Raw genomic sequence first — 17,401 nt, forward strand, 5'->3', positions numbered from 1 at the left:
TTCAGGGACGGGGCCCAGAGTTCAAGCCCCGTAACACCACAAAGCAAGCTAGGAAGGAAAGAAACCAGACAAGAAAGAGGCCCTAAAAGGGAAGAAAAGAAAGAGCCTTTTGGCCATGGGGTCAAACCTCACTTTCACTGAAAATTCCCTTGAAATGGCCAGTGCAGAAAGAAGTGGTCAGAAGCATTTGCCTGAAAAAGGAATTGAAAGGTGTGGCTGCTGCTGCTGCTGCTGCTGCTGCAAGGTCAATTCCAGCACCTATTGATATGCAAATCAAGTTGCCTGGAACAGGTGCGTCATTGCAAGCCCTTCCGGGGGCTCTGCCCCCCTCAGCATAAATAAGAGCGCTGGTCCGCCTCTCGGGCCTCTCGGAGGAAGGGCCACCCCAGCGAGACCGTCTGCGTTGGGAGCTTGGATAGCGCCTCTGAGTGTGAGAGCGGTAGGATCTGCTCTTTTCATCCTTGTTCACGTTTGCTTTGGTCTTTGAGCGGCTCACTCGGTGGGTGCGTGGTTCCTTCGGTCTGTCGGTCGTTCGGTCTCGGTCTGTTGTGGGGCTAGCGCCGGGGCCTGGGGGCCACCCCTGCGGCCCTCTGGGCTCTGGGCTAGCGCTGTGCCACTGGAGCCGCGGCGCCGCGCCTGATTACCGTGTGGTCGATCGGAGGGAGGAGAGAAGGGGGCCAGGCGCGCTTTCCTGCGCGGGCAGGCCGGGAAGCGGGACCTTCAGATCCCAGCCCCCCGAGTAGCCAAGATCAGCGGTGCGAGCCGGCGACGCCCGGCTCCCCGCTTTCAAGGATGGACGGCGCGGCTCTGCAAGCCTTCCAGAAGGAGCTGAGCTGCGCCGTCTGCAGAAATACCTTCCTAGACCCAGTCACCATAGACTGCGGCCACAGTTTCTGTCGACCTTGTCTCTGCCTGTCCTGGCACGAAAGGCAGACCCCCCCAGGAACGTGCCCTGCCTGCCGCGAACCCACCCAGCAGGGAGACCTCAGGTCTGACGTCCTTCTGAAGAGCCTGGCGGCCCTTGCCAGAAAAGCCAGCCTCTGGCGAATCCTGAGCTCGGAGGAACACAAGTGTGGCCCACACAAGGAGACAAGGCACATCTTCTGCCAGGTCGGCAAGGACCTGCTCTGTGCGCAGTGCTCCCGCTCTCCGGAGCACGAGTCTCACAACCACCAGCCCGTGGAAACGGCTGCTGAAGAGCAGCGGGAGGCCATTTGCAAGCTGATGTCCACCATCTGGAACAAGGTACAAGAAAACCAGAGGAACATCCACAAGAACAGGAGACTCATCGTCCAGTGGGTTCGCTATGTGAACCTCTACCGAGGGACCACCAAGGAGGTTTTTGCCATGCTGGATCGGGAACGCCACGAGGAGGAAAAGCAGCATTTGGACAGACTTCTCAGCCAAGGAAGACAGGTTTTAGGGCAACTCAGCCAAATGGAGACCCAGATGATTCAGAAGAGGCGCCAGCTCAGAGAAACCTACCAGGAGCTCATCCAGACGTACCAGAAGCCAGACCTGGAACTTCTCAGGTCTGTCGACCTGACACTGGAGAGTGGCAAGGAAGTGCTGGCCTTCATGCCTGGCCCTGTGAGGCCACAGCTCCGTGCTCTTCCAGTCCCTGGAGTACTGGAGACACTCAACAGGTACCGAGTGGGCATTTCCTTGCGAGAGGCTGCCCACAATCAAGGTGAGCCGCCCGCTCCTCCGCGAGAGGTTGGAGCCGCCCGTGGAGACACGCTTGGGAATCCTGCTGAACACTCCATCGACTCGACCGCCTTCGGGGCCCAGGTCTTCAGCTCGGGGAAACATTACTGGGAGCTCAGTGCCAAACGTTCTTCCACCTGGGCTGTAGGAGTCTGCAGGGACTCGGCGGTGGGGAGAGACCTCCCCATGGATGAATCTCAGGACCTCTTTCTTCTCTTAGCTATGAAATCCAACACCTACGACAGTCTGTTCACTACTTCTCCACTTGCGTCTCACTACATGGAGATGCCTCTGGACCTGGTTGGGGTCTTCCTTGACCTGGACAGTGGGACTGTGAGCTTTTGGAATGTCGCCAAGAGTTCCCTTATCTGGAGATACCCCAATGGCACTCTGCAATTTCCGGTCAGGCCCGTTTTTCACAGGGGCAACCCATTGCAGTGAGTGGAGGGCCTTTCCAGGTGTTGGGAACTCCGCACCCGAGAACCCGGCTCACAAGTTGTCGCCGTGCCAACTCAACCAACCGGTAAGCCAGGGGCTCTCTGGCCTGTGGTCTCAGCTATGGGGAAAGGGTGAACCGGAAGGTCAAAGTCCACAAGAGACCATGCCAAAACAAAGAGCCTCTTCCCGGAACAAAAGCGCAAACAAAGCAACAACAGAGCAACAACACACCCCACCCACCCCAAATGAAACCAAAACCCAAGGAGTGAACGACTCCTCCCCGCAAAACCCTACACAGAAAAACAGGAACACCAAAGGAAAAAAAAAAAAACAGTGAAAACCGTAACCACCACCAAAAGAAACCAACAAATATGCGAGGAAAGACAGGCTCCGGTCGTTTGGCCCAGTGCAACGGAGTGCTTGCCTAGCTGGATCCCATTCCTTGGGACCACCTTCCAGGACAAAGCTGACTGAGATCCTCCTGTTCACGCTTTCCACATAGCTGAGAGGACCCTAGTGCCCTGAGGGCCCTAGTGCTCCTGGCTTACTTGTCTGTTGATTTGGGATGCTGATAACTTGTGAGAGGGGGGCAGGGCTCAAGGGGTGAAGACCCTGCCCAACAGAGGTTCCTAAGGAGTTCCAAAAATAAACTGTAGGAGGATGCCCCAGTACCATGACATACACTCCCTCAGCTCTCTTTAGGAAACACAAGGTAGGATGGCTGTTCCCAGCGAGCTTGGCCACGTTGCGTGGTTAAGTCATAAAGTACGAGAAGGAGAGAAATGTGTTGGGGGAGGAGGGAGGAAAAAAGTCGGTTTGGGGAGGGGTGTCTCAAGTCTCAACATCCTAGCTACTGAGGAGGCTGAGGTCTGAGGACTGCAGTTCAACGCCAGCCTGGCAACTACAGGACCTGAGACTCGCAGCTCCAAAGAATCATTAGAAAAGTGGGAAGTTGGGCTGTGGCTCCAGGGGCAGGGCAGTAGCCATGAGCTGAAGAGTTCAGGGACGGGGCCCAGAGTTCAAGCCCCGTAACACCACAAAGCAAGCTAGGAAGCAAAGAAACCAGACAAGAAAGAGGCCCTAAAAGGGAAGAAAAGAAAGAGCCTTTTGGCCATGGGGTCAAACCTCACTTTCACTGAAAATTCCCTTGAAATGGCCAGTGCAGAAAGAAGTGGTCAGAAGCATTTGCCTGAAAAAGGAATTGAAAGGTGTGGCTGCTGCTGCTGCAAGGTCAATTCCAGCACCTATTGATATGCAAATCAAGTTGCCTGGAACAGGTGCGTCATTGCAAGCCCTTCCGGGGGCTCCGCCCCCCTCAGCATAAATAAGAGCGCTGGTCCGCCTCTCGGGCCTCTCGGGGGAAGGGCCACCCCAGCGAGACCGTCTGCGTTGGAAGCTTGGATAGCGCCTCTGAGTGTGAGAGCGGTAGGATCTGCTCTTTTCATCCTTGTTCACGTTTGCTTTGGTCTTTGAGCGGCTCACTCGGTGGGTGCGTGGTTCCTTCGGTCTGTCGGTCGTTCGGTCTCGGTCTGTTGTGGGGCTAGCGCCGGGGCCTGGGGGCCACCCCTGCGGCCCTCTGGGCTCTGGGCTAGCGCTGTGCCACTGGAGCCGCGGCGCCGCGCCTGATTACCGTGTGGTCGATCGGAGGGAGGAGAGAAGGGGGCCAGGCGCGCTTTCCTGCGCGGGCAGGCCGGGAAGCGGGACCTTCAGATCCCAGCCCCCCGAGTAGCCAAGATCAGCGGTGCGAGCCGGCGACGCCCGGCTCCCCGCTTTCAAGGATGGACGGCGCGGCTCTGCAAGCCTTCCAGAAGGAGCTGAGCTGCGCCGTCTGCAGAAATACCTTCCTAGACCCAGTCACCATAGACTGCGGCCACAGTTTCTGTCGACCTTGTCTCTGCCTGTCCTGGCACGAAAGGCAGACCCCCCCAGGAACGTGCCCTGCCTGCCGCGAACCCACCCAGCAGGGAGACCTCAGGTCTGACGTCCTTCTGAAGAGCCTGGCGGCCCTTGCCAGAAAAGCCAGCCTCTGGCGAATCCTGAGCTCGGAGGAACACAAGTGTGGCCCACACAAGGAGACAAGGCACATCTTCTGCCGGGTCGACAAGGACCTGCTCTGTGCGCAGTGCTCCCGCTCTCAGGAGCACGAGTCTCACAACCACCAGCCCGTGGAAACGGCTGCTGAAGAGCAGCGGGAGGCCATTTGCAAGCTGATGTCCACCATCTGGAACAAGGTACAAGAAAACCAGAGGAACATCCACAAGAACAGGAGACTCATCGTCCAGTGGGTTCGCTATGTGAACCTCTACCGAGGGACCACCAAGGAGGTTTTTGCCATGCTGGATCGGGAACGCCACGAGGAGGAAAAGCAGCATTCGGACAGACTTCTCAGCCAAGGAAGACAGGTTTTAGGGCAACTCAGCCAAATGGAGACCCAGATGATTCAGAAGAGGCGCCAGCTCAGAGAAACCTACCAGGAGCTCATCCAGACGTACCAGAAGCCAGACCTGGAACTTCTCAGGTCTGTCGACCTGACACTGGAGAGTGGCAAGGAAGTGCTGGCCTTCATGCCTGGCCCTGTGAGGCCACAGCTCCGTGCTCTTCCAGTCCCTGGAGTACTGGAGACACTCAACAGGTACCGAGTGGGCATTTCCTTGCGAGAGGCTGCCCACAATCAAGGTGAGCCGCCCGCTCCTCCGCGAGAGGTTGGAGCCGCCCGTGGAGACACGCTTGGGAATCCTGCTGAACACTCCATCGACTCGACCGCCTTCGGGGCCCAGGTCTTCAGCTCGGGGAAACATTACTGGGAGCTCAGTGCCAAAGGTTCTTCCACCTGGGCTGTAGGAGTCTGCAGGGACTCGGCGGTGGGGAGAGACCTCCCCATGGATGAATCTCAGGACCTCTTTCTTCTCTTAGCTATGAAATCCAACACCTACGACAGTCTGTTCACTACTTCTCCACTTGCGTCTCACTACATGGAGATGCCTCTGGACCTGGTTGGGGTCTTCCTTGACCTGGACAGTGGGACTGTGAGCTTTTGGAATGTCGCCAAGAGTTCCCTTATCTGGAGATACCCCAATGGCACTCTGCAATTTCCGGTCAGGCCCGTTTTTCACAGGGGCAACCCATTGCAGTGAGTGGAGGGCCTTTCCAGGTGTTGGGAACTCCGCACCCGAGAACCCGGCTCACAAGTTGTCGCCGTGCCAACTCAACCAACCGGTAAGCCAGGGGCTCTCTGGCCTGTGGTCTCAGCTATGGGGAAAGGGTGAACCGGAAGGTCAAAGTCCACAAGAGACCATGCCAAAACAAAGAGCCTCTTCCCGGAACAAAAGCGCAAACAAAGCAACAACAGAGCAACAACACACCCCACCCACCCCAAATGAAACCAAAACCCAAGGAGTGAACGACTCCTCCCCGCAAAACCCTACACAGAAAAACAGGAACACCAAAGGAAAAAAAAAAACAGTGAAAACCGTAACCACCACCAAAAGAAACCAACAAATATGCGAGGAAAGACAGGCTCCGGTCGTTTGGCCCAGTGCAACGGAGTGCTTGCCTAGCTGGATCCCATTCCTTGGGACCACCTTCCAGGACAAAGCTGACTGAGATCCTCCTGTTCACGCTTTCCACATAGCTGAGAGGACCCTAGTGCCCTGAGGGCCCTAGTGCTCCTGGCTTACTTGTCTGTTGAGTTGGGATGCTGATAACTTGTGAGAGGGGGGCAGGGCTCAAGGGGTGAAGACCCTGCCCAACAGAGGTTCCTAAGGAGTTCCAAAAATAAACTGTAGGAGGATGCCCCAGTACCATGACATACACTCCCTCAGCTCTCTTTAGGAAACACAAGGTAGGATGGCTGTTCCCAGCGAGCTTGGCCACGTTGCGTGGTTAAGTCATAAAGTACGAGATGGAGAGAAATGAGTTGGGGGAGGAGGGAGGAAAAAAGTCGGTTTGGGGAGGGGTGTCTCAAGTCTCAACATCCTAGCTACTGAGGAGGCTGAGGTCTGAGGACTGCAGTTCAACGCCAGCCTGGCAACTACAGGACCTGAGACTCGCAGCTCCAAAGAATCATTAGAAAAATGGGAAGTTGGGCTGTGGCTCCAGGGGTAGGGCAGTAGCCATGAGCTGAAGAGTTCAGGGACGGGGCCCAGAGTTCAAGCCCCGTAACACCACAAAGCAAGCTAGGAAGGAAAGAAACCAGACAAGAAAGAGGCCCTAAAAGGGAAGAAAAGAAAGAGCCTTTTGGCCATGGGGTCAAACCTCACTTTCACTGAAAATTCCCTTGAAATGGCCAGTGCAGAAAGAAGTGGTCAGAAGCATTTGCCTGAAAAAGGAATTGAAAGGTGTGGCTGCTGCTGCTGCTGCTGCTGCTGCAAGGTCAATTCCAGCACCTATTGATATGCAAATCAAGTTGCCTGGAACAGGTGCGTCATTGCAAGCCCTTCCGGGGGCTCCGCCCCCCTCAGCATAAATAAGAGCGCTGGTCCGCCTCTCGGGCCTCTCGGAGGAAGGGCCACCCCAGCGAGACCGTCTGCGTTGGGAGCTTGGATAGCGCCTCTGAGTGTGAGAGCGGTAGGATCTGCTCTTTTCATCCTTGTTCACGTTTGCTTTGGTCTTTGAGCGGCTCACTCGGTGGGTGCGTGGTTTCTTCGGTCTGTCGGTCGTTCGGTCTCGGTCTGTTGTGGGGCTAGCGCCGGGGCCTGGGGGCCACCCCTGCGGCCCTCTGGGCTCTGGGCTAGCGCTGTGCCACTGGAGCCGCGGCGCCGCGCCTGATTACCGTGTGGTCGATCGGAGGGAGGAGAGAAGGGGGCCAGGCGCGCTTTCCTGCGCGGGCAGGCCGGGAAGCGGGACCTTCAGATCCCAGCCCCCCGAGTAGCCAAGATCAGCGGTGCGAGCCGGCGACGCCCGGCTCCCCGCTTTCAAGGATGGACGGCGCGGCTCTGCAAGCCTTCCAGAAGGAGCTGAGCTGCGCCGTCTGCAGAAATACCTTCCTAGACCCAGTCACCATAGACTGCGGCCACAGTTTCTGTCGACCTTGTCTCTGCCTGTCCTGGCACGAAAGGCAGACCCCCCCAGGAACGTGCCCTGCCTGCCGCGAACCCACCCAGCAGGGAGACCTCAGGTCTGACGTCCTTCTGAAGAGCCTGGCGGCCCTTGCCAGAAAAGCCAGCCTCTGGCGAATCCTGAGCTCGGAGGAACACAAGTGTGGCCCACACAAGGAGACAAGGCACATCTTCTGCCAGGTCGACAAGGACCTGCTCTGTGCGCAGTGCTCCCGTTCTCAGGAGCACGAGTCTCACAACCACCAGCCCGTGGAAACGGCTGCTGAAGAGCAGCGGGAGGCCATTTGCAAGCTGATGTCCACCATCTGGAACAAGGTACAAGAAAACCAGAGGAACATCCACAAGAACAGGAGACTCATCGTCCAGTGGGTTCGCTATGTGAACCTCTACCGAGGGACCACCAAGGAGGTTTTTGCCATGCTGGATCGGGAACGCCACGAGGAGGAAAAGCAGCATTCGGACAGACTTCTCAGCCAAGGAAGACAGGTTTTAGGGCAACTCAGCCAAATGGAGACCCAGATGATTCAGAAGAGGCGCCAGCTCAGAGAAACCTACCAGGAGCTCATCCAGACGTACCAGAAGCCAGACCTGGAACTTCTCAGGTCTGTCGACCTGACACTGGAGAGTGGCAAGGAAGTGCTGGCCTTCATGCCTGGCCCTGTGAGGCCACAGCTCCGTGCTCTTCCAGTCCCTGGAGTACTGGAGACACTCAACAGGTACCGAGTGGGCATTTCCTTGCGAGAGGCTGCCCACAATCAAGGTGAGCCGCCCGCTCCTCCGCGAGAGGTTGGAGCCGCCCGTGGAGACACGCTTGGGAATCCTGCTGAACACTCCATCGACTCGACCGCCTTCGGGGCCCAGGTCTTCAGCTCGGGGAAACATTACTGGGAGCTCAGTGCCAAACGTTCTTCCACCTGGGCTGTAGGAGTCTGCAGGGACTCGGCGGTGGGGAGAGACCTCCCCATGGATGAATCTCAGGACCTCTTTCTTCTCTTAGCTATGAAATCCAACACCTACGACAGTCTGTTCACTACTTCTCCACTTGCGTCTCACTACATGGAGATGCCTCTGGACCTGGTTGGGGTCTTCCTTGACCTGGACAGTGGGACTGTGAGCTTTTGGAATGTCGCCAAGAGTTCCCTTATCTGGAGATACCCCAATGGCACTCTGCAATTCCCGGTCAGGCCCGTTTTTCACAGGGGCAACCCATTGCAGTGAGTGGAGGGCCTTTCTAGGTGTTGGGAACTCCGCACCCGAGAACCCGGCTCACAAGTTGTCGCCGTGCCAACTCAACCAACCGGTAAGCCAGGGGCTCTCTGGCCTGTGGTCTCAGCTATGGGGAAAGGGTGAACCGGAAGGTCAAAGTCCACAAGAGACCATGCCAAAACAAAGAGCCTCTTCCCGGAACAAAAGCGCAAACAAAGCAACAACAGAGCAACAACACACCCCACCCACCCCAAATGAAACCAAAACCCAAGGAGTGAACGACTCCTCCCCGCAAAACCCTACACAGAAAAACAGGAACACCAAAGGAAAAAAAAAAAACAGTGAAAACCGTAACCACCACCAAAAGAAACCAACAAATATGCGAGGAAAGACAGGCTCCGGTCGTTTGGCCCAGTGCAACGGAGTGCTTGCCTAGCTGGATCCCATTCCTTGGGACCACCTTCCAGGACAAAGCTGACTGAGATCCTCCTGTTCACGCTTTCCACATAGCTGGGAGGACCCTAGTGCCCTGAGGGCCCTAGTGCTCCTGGCTTACTTGTCTGTTGAGTTGGGATGCTGATAACTTGTGAGAGGGGGGCAGGGCTCAAGGGGTGAAGACCCTGCCCAACAGAGGTTCCTAAGGAGTTCCAAAAATAAACTGTAGGAGGATGCCCCAGTACCATGACATACACTCCCTCAGCTCTCTTTAGGAAACACAAGGTAGGATGGCTGTTCCCAGCGAGCTTGGCCACGTTGCGTGGTTAAGTCATAAAGTACGAGATGGAGAGAAATGAGTTGGGGGAGGAGGGAGGAAAAAAGTCGGTTTGGGGAGGGGTGTCTCAAGTCTCAACATCCTAGCTACTGAGGAGGCTGAGGTCTGAGGACTGCAGTTCAACGCCAGCCTGGCAACTACAGGACCTGAGACTCGCAGCTCCAAAGAATCATTAGAAAAATGGGAAGTTGGGCTGTGGCTCCAGGGGTAGGGCAGTAGCCATGAGCTGAAGAGTTCAGGGACGGGGCCCAGAGTTCAAGCCCCGTAACACCACAAAGCAAGCTAGGAAGGAAAGAAACCAGACAAGAAAGAGGCCCTAAAAGGGAAGAAAAGAAAGAGCCTTTTGGCCATGGGGTCAAACCTCACTTTCACTGAAAATTCCCTTGAAATGGCCAGTGCAGAAAGAAGTGGTCAGAAGCATTTGCCTGAAAAAGGAATTGAAAGGTGTGGCTGCTGCTGCTGCTGCTGCTGCTGCAAGGTCAATTCCAGCACCTATTGATATGCAAATCAAGTTGCCTGGAACAGGTGCGTCATTGCAAGCCCTTCCGGGGGCTCCGCCCCCCTCAGCATAAATAAGAGCGCTGGTCCGCCTCTCGGGCCTCTCGGAGGAAGGGCCACCCCAGCGAGACCGTCTGCGTTGGGAGCTTGGATAGCGCCTCTGAGTGTGAGAGCGGTAGGATCTGCTCTTTTCATCCTTGTTCACGTTTGCTTTGGTCTTTGAGCGGCTCACTCGGTGGGTGCGTGGTTCCTTCGGTCTGTCGGTCGTTCGGTCTCGGTCTGTTGTGGGGCTAGCGCCGGGGCCTGGGGGCCACCCCTGCGGCCCTCTGGGCTCTGGGCTAGCGCTGTGCCACTGGAGCCGCGGCGCCGCGCCTGATTACCGTGTGGTCGATCGGAGGGAGGAGAGAAGGGGGCCAGGCGCGCTTTCCTGCGCGGGCAGGCCGGGAAGCGGGACCTTCAGATCCCAGCCCCCCGAGTAGCCAAGATCAGCGGTGCGAGCCGGCGACGCCCGGCTCCCCGCTTTCAAGGATGGACGGCGCGGCTCTGCAAGCCTTCCAGAAGGAGCTGAGCTGCGCCGTCTGCAGAAATACCTTCCTAGACCCAGTCACCATAGACTGCGGCCACAGTTTCTGTCGACCTTGTCTCTGCCTGTCCTGGCACGAAAGGCAGACCCCCCCAGGAACGTGCCCTGCCTGCCGCGAACCCACCCAGCAGGGAGACCTCAGGTCTGACGTCCTTCTGAAGAGCCTGGCGGCCCTTGCCAGAAAAGCCAGCCTCTGGCGAATCCTGAGCTCGGAGGAACACAAGTGTGGCCCACACAAGGAGACAAGGCACATCTTCTGCCGGGTCGACAAGGACCTGCTCTGTGCGCAGTGCTCCCGCTCTCAGGAGCACGAGTCTCACAACCACCAGCCCGTGGAAACGGCTGCTGAAGAGCAGCGGGAGGCCATTTGCAAGCTGATGTCCACCATCTGGAACAAGGTACAAGAAAACCAGAGGAACATCCACAAGAACAGGAGACTCATCGTCCAGTGGGTTCGCTATGTGAACCTCTACCGAGGGACCACCAAGGAGGTTTTTGCCATGCTGGATCGGGAACGCCACGAGGAGGAAAAGCAGCATTCGGACAGACTTCTCAGCCAAGGAAGACAGGTTTTAGGGCAACTCAGCCAAATGGAGACCCAGATGATTCAGAAGAGGCGCCAGCTCAGAGAAACCTACCAGGAGCTCATCCAGACGTACCAGAAGCCAGACCTGGAACTTCTCAGGTCTGTCGACCTGACACTGGAGAGTGGCAAGGAAGTGCTGGCCTTCATGCCTGGCCCTGTGAGGCCACAGCTCCGTGCTCTTCCAGTCCCTGGAGTACTGGAGACACTCAACAGGTACCGAGTGGGCATTTCCTTGCGAGAGGCTGCCCACAATCAAGGTGAGCCGCCCGCTCCTCCGCGAGAGGTTGGAGCCGCCCGTGGAGACACGCTTGGGAATCCTGCTGAACACTCCATCGACTCGACCGCCTTCGGGGCCCAGGTCTTCAGCTCGGGGAAACATTACTGGGAGCTCAGTGCCAAAGGTTCTTCCACCTGGGCTGTAGGAGTCTGCAGGGACTCGGCGGTGGGGAGAGACCTCCCCATGGATGAATCTCAGGACCTCTTTCTTCTCTTAGCTATGAAATCCAACACCTACGACAGTCTGTTCACTACTTCTCCACTTGCGTCTCACTACATGGAGATGCCTCTGGACCTGGTTGGGGTCTTCCTTGACCTGGACAGTGGGACTGTGAGCTTTTGGAATGTCGCCAAGAGTTCCCTTATCTGGAGATACCCCAATGGCACTCTGCAATTTCCGGTCAGGCCCGTTTTTCACAGGGGCAACCCATTGCAGTGAGTGGAGGGCCTTTCCAGGTGTTGGGAACTCCGCACCCGAGAACCCGGCTCACAAGTTGTCGCCGTGCCAACTCAACCAACCGGTAAGCCAGGGGCTCTCTGGCCTGTGGTCTCAGCTATGGGGAAAGGGTGAACCGGAAGGTCAAAGTCCACAAGAGACCATGCCAAAACAAAGAGCCTCTTCCCGGAACAAAAGCGCAAACAAAGCAACAACAGAGCAACAACACACCCCACCCACCCCAAATGAAACCAAAACCCAAGGAGTGAACGACTCCTCCCCGCAAAACCCTACACAGAAAAACAGGAACACCAAAGGAAAAAAAAAAACAGTGAAAACCGTAACCACCACCAAAAGAAACCAACAAATATGCGAGGAAAGACAGGCTCCGGTCGTTTGGCCCAGTGCAACGGAGTGCTTGCCTAGCTGGATCCCATTCCTTGGGACCACCTTCCAGGACAAAGCTGACTGAGATCCTCCTGTTCACGCTTTCCACATAGCTGAGAGGACCCTAGTGCCCTGAGGGCCCTAGTGCTCCTGGCTTACTTGTCTGTTGAGTTGGGATGCTGATAACTTGTGAGAGGGGGGCAGGGCTCAAGGGGTGAAGACCCTGCCCAACAGAGGTTCCTAAGGAGTTCCAAAAATAAACTGTAGGAGGATGCCCCAGTACCATGACATACACTCCCTCAGCTCTCTTTAGGAAACACAAGGTAGGATGGCTGTTCCCAGCGAGCTTGGCCACGTTGCGTGGTTAAGTCATAAAGTACGAGATGGAGAGAAATGAGTTGGGGGAGGAGGGAGGAAAAAAGTCGGTTTGGGGAGGGGTGTCTCAAGTCTCAACATCCTAGCTACTGAGGAGGCTGAGGTCTGAGGACTGCAGTTCAACGCCAGCCTGGCAACTACAGGACCTGAGACTCGCAGCTCCAAAGAATCATTAGAAAAATGGGAAGTTGGGCTGTGGCTCCAGGGGTAGGGCAGTAGCCATGAGCTGAAGAGTTCAGGGACGGGGCCCAGAGTTCAAGCCCCGTAACACCACAAAGCAAGCTAGGAAGGAAAGAAACCAGACAAGAAAGAGGCCCTAAAAGGGAAGAAAAGAAAGAGCCTTTTGGCCATGGGGTCAAACCTCACTTTCACTGAAAATTCCCTTGAAATGGCCAGTGCAGAAAGAAGTGGTCAGAAGCATTTGCCTGAAAAAGGAATTGAAAGGTGTGGCTGCTGCTGCTGCTGCTGCTGCTGCAAGGTCAATTCCAGCACCTATTGATATGCAAATCAAGTTGCCTGGAACAGGTGCGTCATTGCAAGCCCTTCCGGGGGCTCCGCCCCCCTCAGCATAAATAAGAGCGCTGGTCCGCCTCTCGGGCCTCTCGGAGGAAGGGCCACCCCAGCGAGACCGTCTGCGTTGGGAGCTTGGATAGCGCCTCTGAGTGTGAGAGCGGTAGGATCTGCTCTTTTCATCCTTGTTCACGTTTGCTTTGGTCTTTGAGCGGCTCACTCGGTGGGTGCGTGGTTTCTTCGGTCTGTCGGTCGTTCGGTCTCGGTCTGTTGTGGGGCTAGCGCCGGGGCCTGGGGGCCACCCCTGCGGCCCTCTGGGCTCTGGGCTAGCGCTGTGCCACTGGAGCCGCGGCGCCGCGCCTGATTACCGTGTGGTCGATCGGAGGGAGGAGAGAAGGGGGCCAGGCGCGCTTTCCTGCGCGGGCAGGCCGGGAAGCGGGACCTTCAGATCCCAGCCCCCCGAGTAGCCAAGATCAGCGGTGCGAGCCGGCGACGCCCGGCTCCCCGCTTTCAAGGATGGACGGCGCGGCTCTGCAAGCCTTCCAGAAGGAGCTGAGCTGCGCCGTCTGCAGAAATACCTTCCTAGACCCAGTCACCATAGACTGCGGCCACAGTTTCTGTCGACCTTGTCTCTGCCTGTCCTGGCACGAAAGGCAGACCCCCCCAGGAACGTGCCCTGCCTGCCGCGAACCCACCCAGCAGGGAGACCTCAGGTCTGACGTCCTTCTGAAGAGCCTGGCGGCCCTTGCCAGAAAAGCCAGCCTCTGGCGAATCCTGAGCTCGGAGGAACACAAGTGTGGCCCACACAAGGAGACAAGGCACATCTTCTGCCAGGTCGACAAGGACCTGCTCTGTGCGCAGTGCTCCCGTTCTCAGGAGCACGAGTCTCACAACCACCAGCCCGTGGAAACGGCTGCTGAAGAGCAGCGGGAGGCCATTTGCAAGCTGATGTCCACCATCTGGAACAAGGTACAAGAAAACCAGAGGAACATCCACAAGAACAGGAGACTCATCGTCCAGTGGGTTCGCTATGTGAACCTCTACCGAGGGACCACCAAGGAGGTTTTTGCCATGCTGGATCGGGAACGCCACGAGGAGGAAAAGCAGCATTCGGACAGACTTCTCAGCCAAGGAAGACAGGTTTTAGGGCAACTCAGCCAAATGGAGACCCAGATGATTCAGAAGAGGCGCCAGCTCAGAGAAACCTACCAGGAGCTCATCCAGACGTACCAGAAGCCAGACCTGGAACTTCTCAGGTCTGTCGACCTGACACTGGAGAGTGGCAAGGAAGTGCTGGCCTTCATGCCTGGCCCTGTGAGGCCACAGCTCCGTGCTCTTCCAGTCCCTGGAGTACTGGAGACACTCAACAGGTACCGAGTGGGCATTTCCTTGCGAGAGGCTGCCCACAATCAAGGTGAGCCGCCCGCTCCTCCGCGAGAGGTTGGAGCCGCCCGTGGAGACACGCTTGGGAATCCTGCTGAACACTCCATCGACTCGACCGCCTTCGGGGCCCAGGTCTTCAGCTCGGGGAAACATTACTGGGAGCTCAGTGCCAAACGTTCTTCCACCTGGGCTGTAGGAGTCTGCAGGGACTCGGCGGTGGGGAGAGACCTCCCCATGGATGAATCTCAGGACCTCTTTCTTCTCTTAGCTATGAAATCCAACACCTACGACAGTCTGTTCACTACTTCTCCACTTGCGTCTCACTACATGGAGATGCCTCTGGACCTGGTTGGGGTCTTCCTTGACCTGGACAGTGGGACTGTGAGCTTTTGGAATGTCGCCAAGAGTTCCCTTATCTGGAGATACCCCAATGGCACTCTGCAATTCCCGGTCAGGCCCGTTTTTCACAGGGGCAACCCATTGCAGTGAGTGGAGGGCCTTTCTAGGTGTTGGGAACTCCGCACCCGAGAACCCGGCTCACAAGTTGTCGCCGTGCCAACTCAACCAACCGGTAAGCCAGGGGCTCTCTGGCCTGTGGTCTCAGCTATGGGGAAAGGGTGAACCGGAAGGTCAAAGTCCACAAGAGACCATGCCAAAACAAAGAGCCTCTTCCCGGAACAAAAGCGCAAACAAAGCAACAACAGAGCAACAACACACCCCACCCACCCCAAATGAAACCAAAACCCAAGGAGTGAACGACTCCTCCCCGCAAAACCCTACACAGAAAAACAGGAACACCAAAGGAAAAAAAAAAAACAGTGAAAACCGTAACCACCACCAAAAGAAACCAACAAATATGCGAGGAAAGACAGGCTCCGGTCGTTTGGCCCAGTGCAACGGAGTGCTTGCCTAGCTGGATCCCATTCCTTGGGACCACCTTCCAGGACAAAGCTGACTGAGATCCTCCTGTTCACGCTTTCCACATAGCTGGGAGGACCCTAGTGCCCTGAGGGCCCTAGTGCTCCTGGCTTACTTGTCTGTTGAGTTGGGATGCTGATAACTTGTGAGAGGGGGGCAGGGCTCAAGGGGTGAAGACCCTGCCCAACAGAGGTTCCTAAGGAGTTCCAAAAATAAACTGTAGGAGGATGCCCCAGTACCATGACATACACTCCCTCAGCTCTCTTTAGGAAACACAAGGTAGGATGGCTGTTCCCAGCGAGCTTGGCCACGTTGCGTGGTTAAGTCATAAAGTACGAGATGGAGAGAAATGAGTTGGGGGAGGAGGGAGGAAAAAAGTCGGTTTGGGGAGGGGTGTCTCAAGTCTCAACATCCTAGCTACTGAGGAGGCTGAGGTCTGAGGACTGCAGTTCAACGCCAGCCTGGCAACTACAGGACCTGAGACTCGCAGCTCCAAAGAATCATTAGAAAAATGGGAAGTTGGGCTGTGGCTCCAGGGGTAGGGCAGTAGCCATGAGCTGAAGAGTTCAGGGACGGGGCCCAGAGTTCAAGCCCCGTAACACCACAAAGCAAGCTAGGAAGGAAAGAAACCAGACAAGAAAGAGGCCCTAAAAGGGAAGAAAAGAAAGAGCCTTTTGGCCATGGGGTCAAACCTCACTTTCACTGAAAATTCCCTTGAAATGGCCAGTGCAGAAAGAAGTGGTCAGAAGCATTTGCCTGAAAAAGGAATTGAAAGGTGTGGCTGCTGCTGCTGCTGCTGCTGCTGCAAGGTCAATTCCAGCACCTATTGATATGCAAATCAAGTTGCCTGGAACAGGTGCGTCATTGCAAGCCCTTCCGGGGGCTCCGCCCCCCTCAGCATAAATAAGAGCGCTGGTCCGCCTCTCGGGCCTCTCGGAGGAAGGGCCACCCCAGCGAGACCGTCTGCGTTGGGAGCTTGGATAGCGCCTCTGAGTGTGAGAGCGGTAGGATCTGCTCTTTTCATCCTTGTTCACGTTTGCTTTGGTCTTTGAGCGGCTCACTCGGTGGGTGCGTGGTTCCTTCGGTCTGTCGGTCGTTCGGTCTCGGTCTGTTGTGGGGCTAGCGCCGGGGCCTGGGGGCCACCCCTGCGGCCCTCTGGGCTCTGGGCTAGCGCTGTGCCACTGGAGCCGCGGCGCCGCGCCTGATTACCGTGTGGTCGATCGGAGGGAGGAGAGAAGGGGGCCAGGCGCGCTTTCCTGCGCGGGCAGGCCGGGAAGCGGGACCTTCAGATCCCAGCCCCCCGAGTAGCCAAGATCAGCGGTGCGAGCCGGCGACGCCCGGCTCCCCGCTTTCAAGGATGGACGGCGCGGCTCTGCAAGCCTTCCAGAAGGAGCTGAGCTGCGCCGTCTGCAGAAATACCTTCCTAGACCCAGTCACCATAGACTGCGGCCACAGTTTCTGTCGACCTTGTCTCTGCCTGTCCTGGCACGAAAGGCAGACCCCCCCAGGAACGTGCCCTGCCTGCCGCGAACCCACCCAGCAGGGAGACCTCAGGTCTGACATCCTTCTGAAGAGCCTGGCGGCCCTTGCCAGAAAAGCCAGCCTCTGGCGAATCCTGAGCTCGGAGGAACACAAGTGTGGCCCACACAAGGAGACAAGGCACATCTTCTGCCAGGTCGACAAGGACCTGCTCTGTGCGCAGTGCTCCCGTTCTCAGGAGCACGAGTCTCACAACCACCAGCCCGTGGAAACGGCTGCTGAAGAGCAGCGGGAGGCCATTTGCAAGCTGATGTCCACCATCTGGAACAAGGTACAAGAAAACCAGAGGAACATCCACAAGAACAGGAGACTCATTGTCCAGTGGGTTCGCTATGTGAACCTCTACCGAGGGACCACCAAGGAGGTTTTTGCCATGCTGGATCGGGAACGCCACGAGGAGGAAAAGCAGCATTCGGACAGACTTCTCAGCCAAGGAAGACAGGTTTTAGGGCAACTCAGCCAAATGGAGACCCAGATGATTCAGAAGAGGCGCCAGCTCAGAGAAACCTACCAGGAGCTCATCCAGACGTACCAGAAGCCAGACCTGGAACTTCTCAGGTCTGTCGACCTGACAGTGGAGAGTGGCAAGGAAGTGCTGGCCTTCATGCCTGGCCCTGTGAGGCCACAGCTCCGTGCTCTTCCAGTCCCTGGAGTACTGGAGACACTCAACAGGTACCGAGTGGGCATTTCCTTGCGAGAGGCTGCCCACAATCAAGGTGAGCCGCCCGCT

This window comes from Megascapheus bottae, unplaced genomic scaffold, assembly GCF_031878675.1.
Source record: "Megascapheus bottae isolate mThoBot1 unplaced genomic scaffold, mThoBot2.hap1 HAP1_SCAFFOLD_48, whole genome shotgun sequence".
Classification (NCBI taxonomy): domain Eukaryota; kingdom Metazoa; phylum Chordata; class Mammalia; order Rodentia; family Geomyidae; genus Megascapheus; species Megascapheus bottae.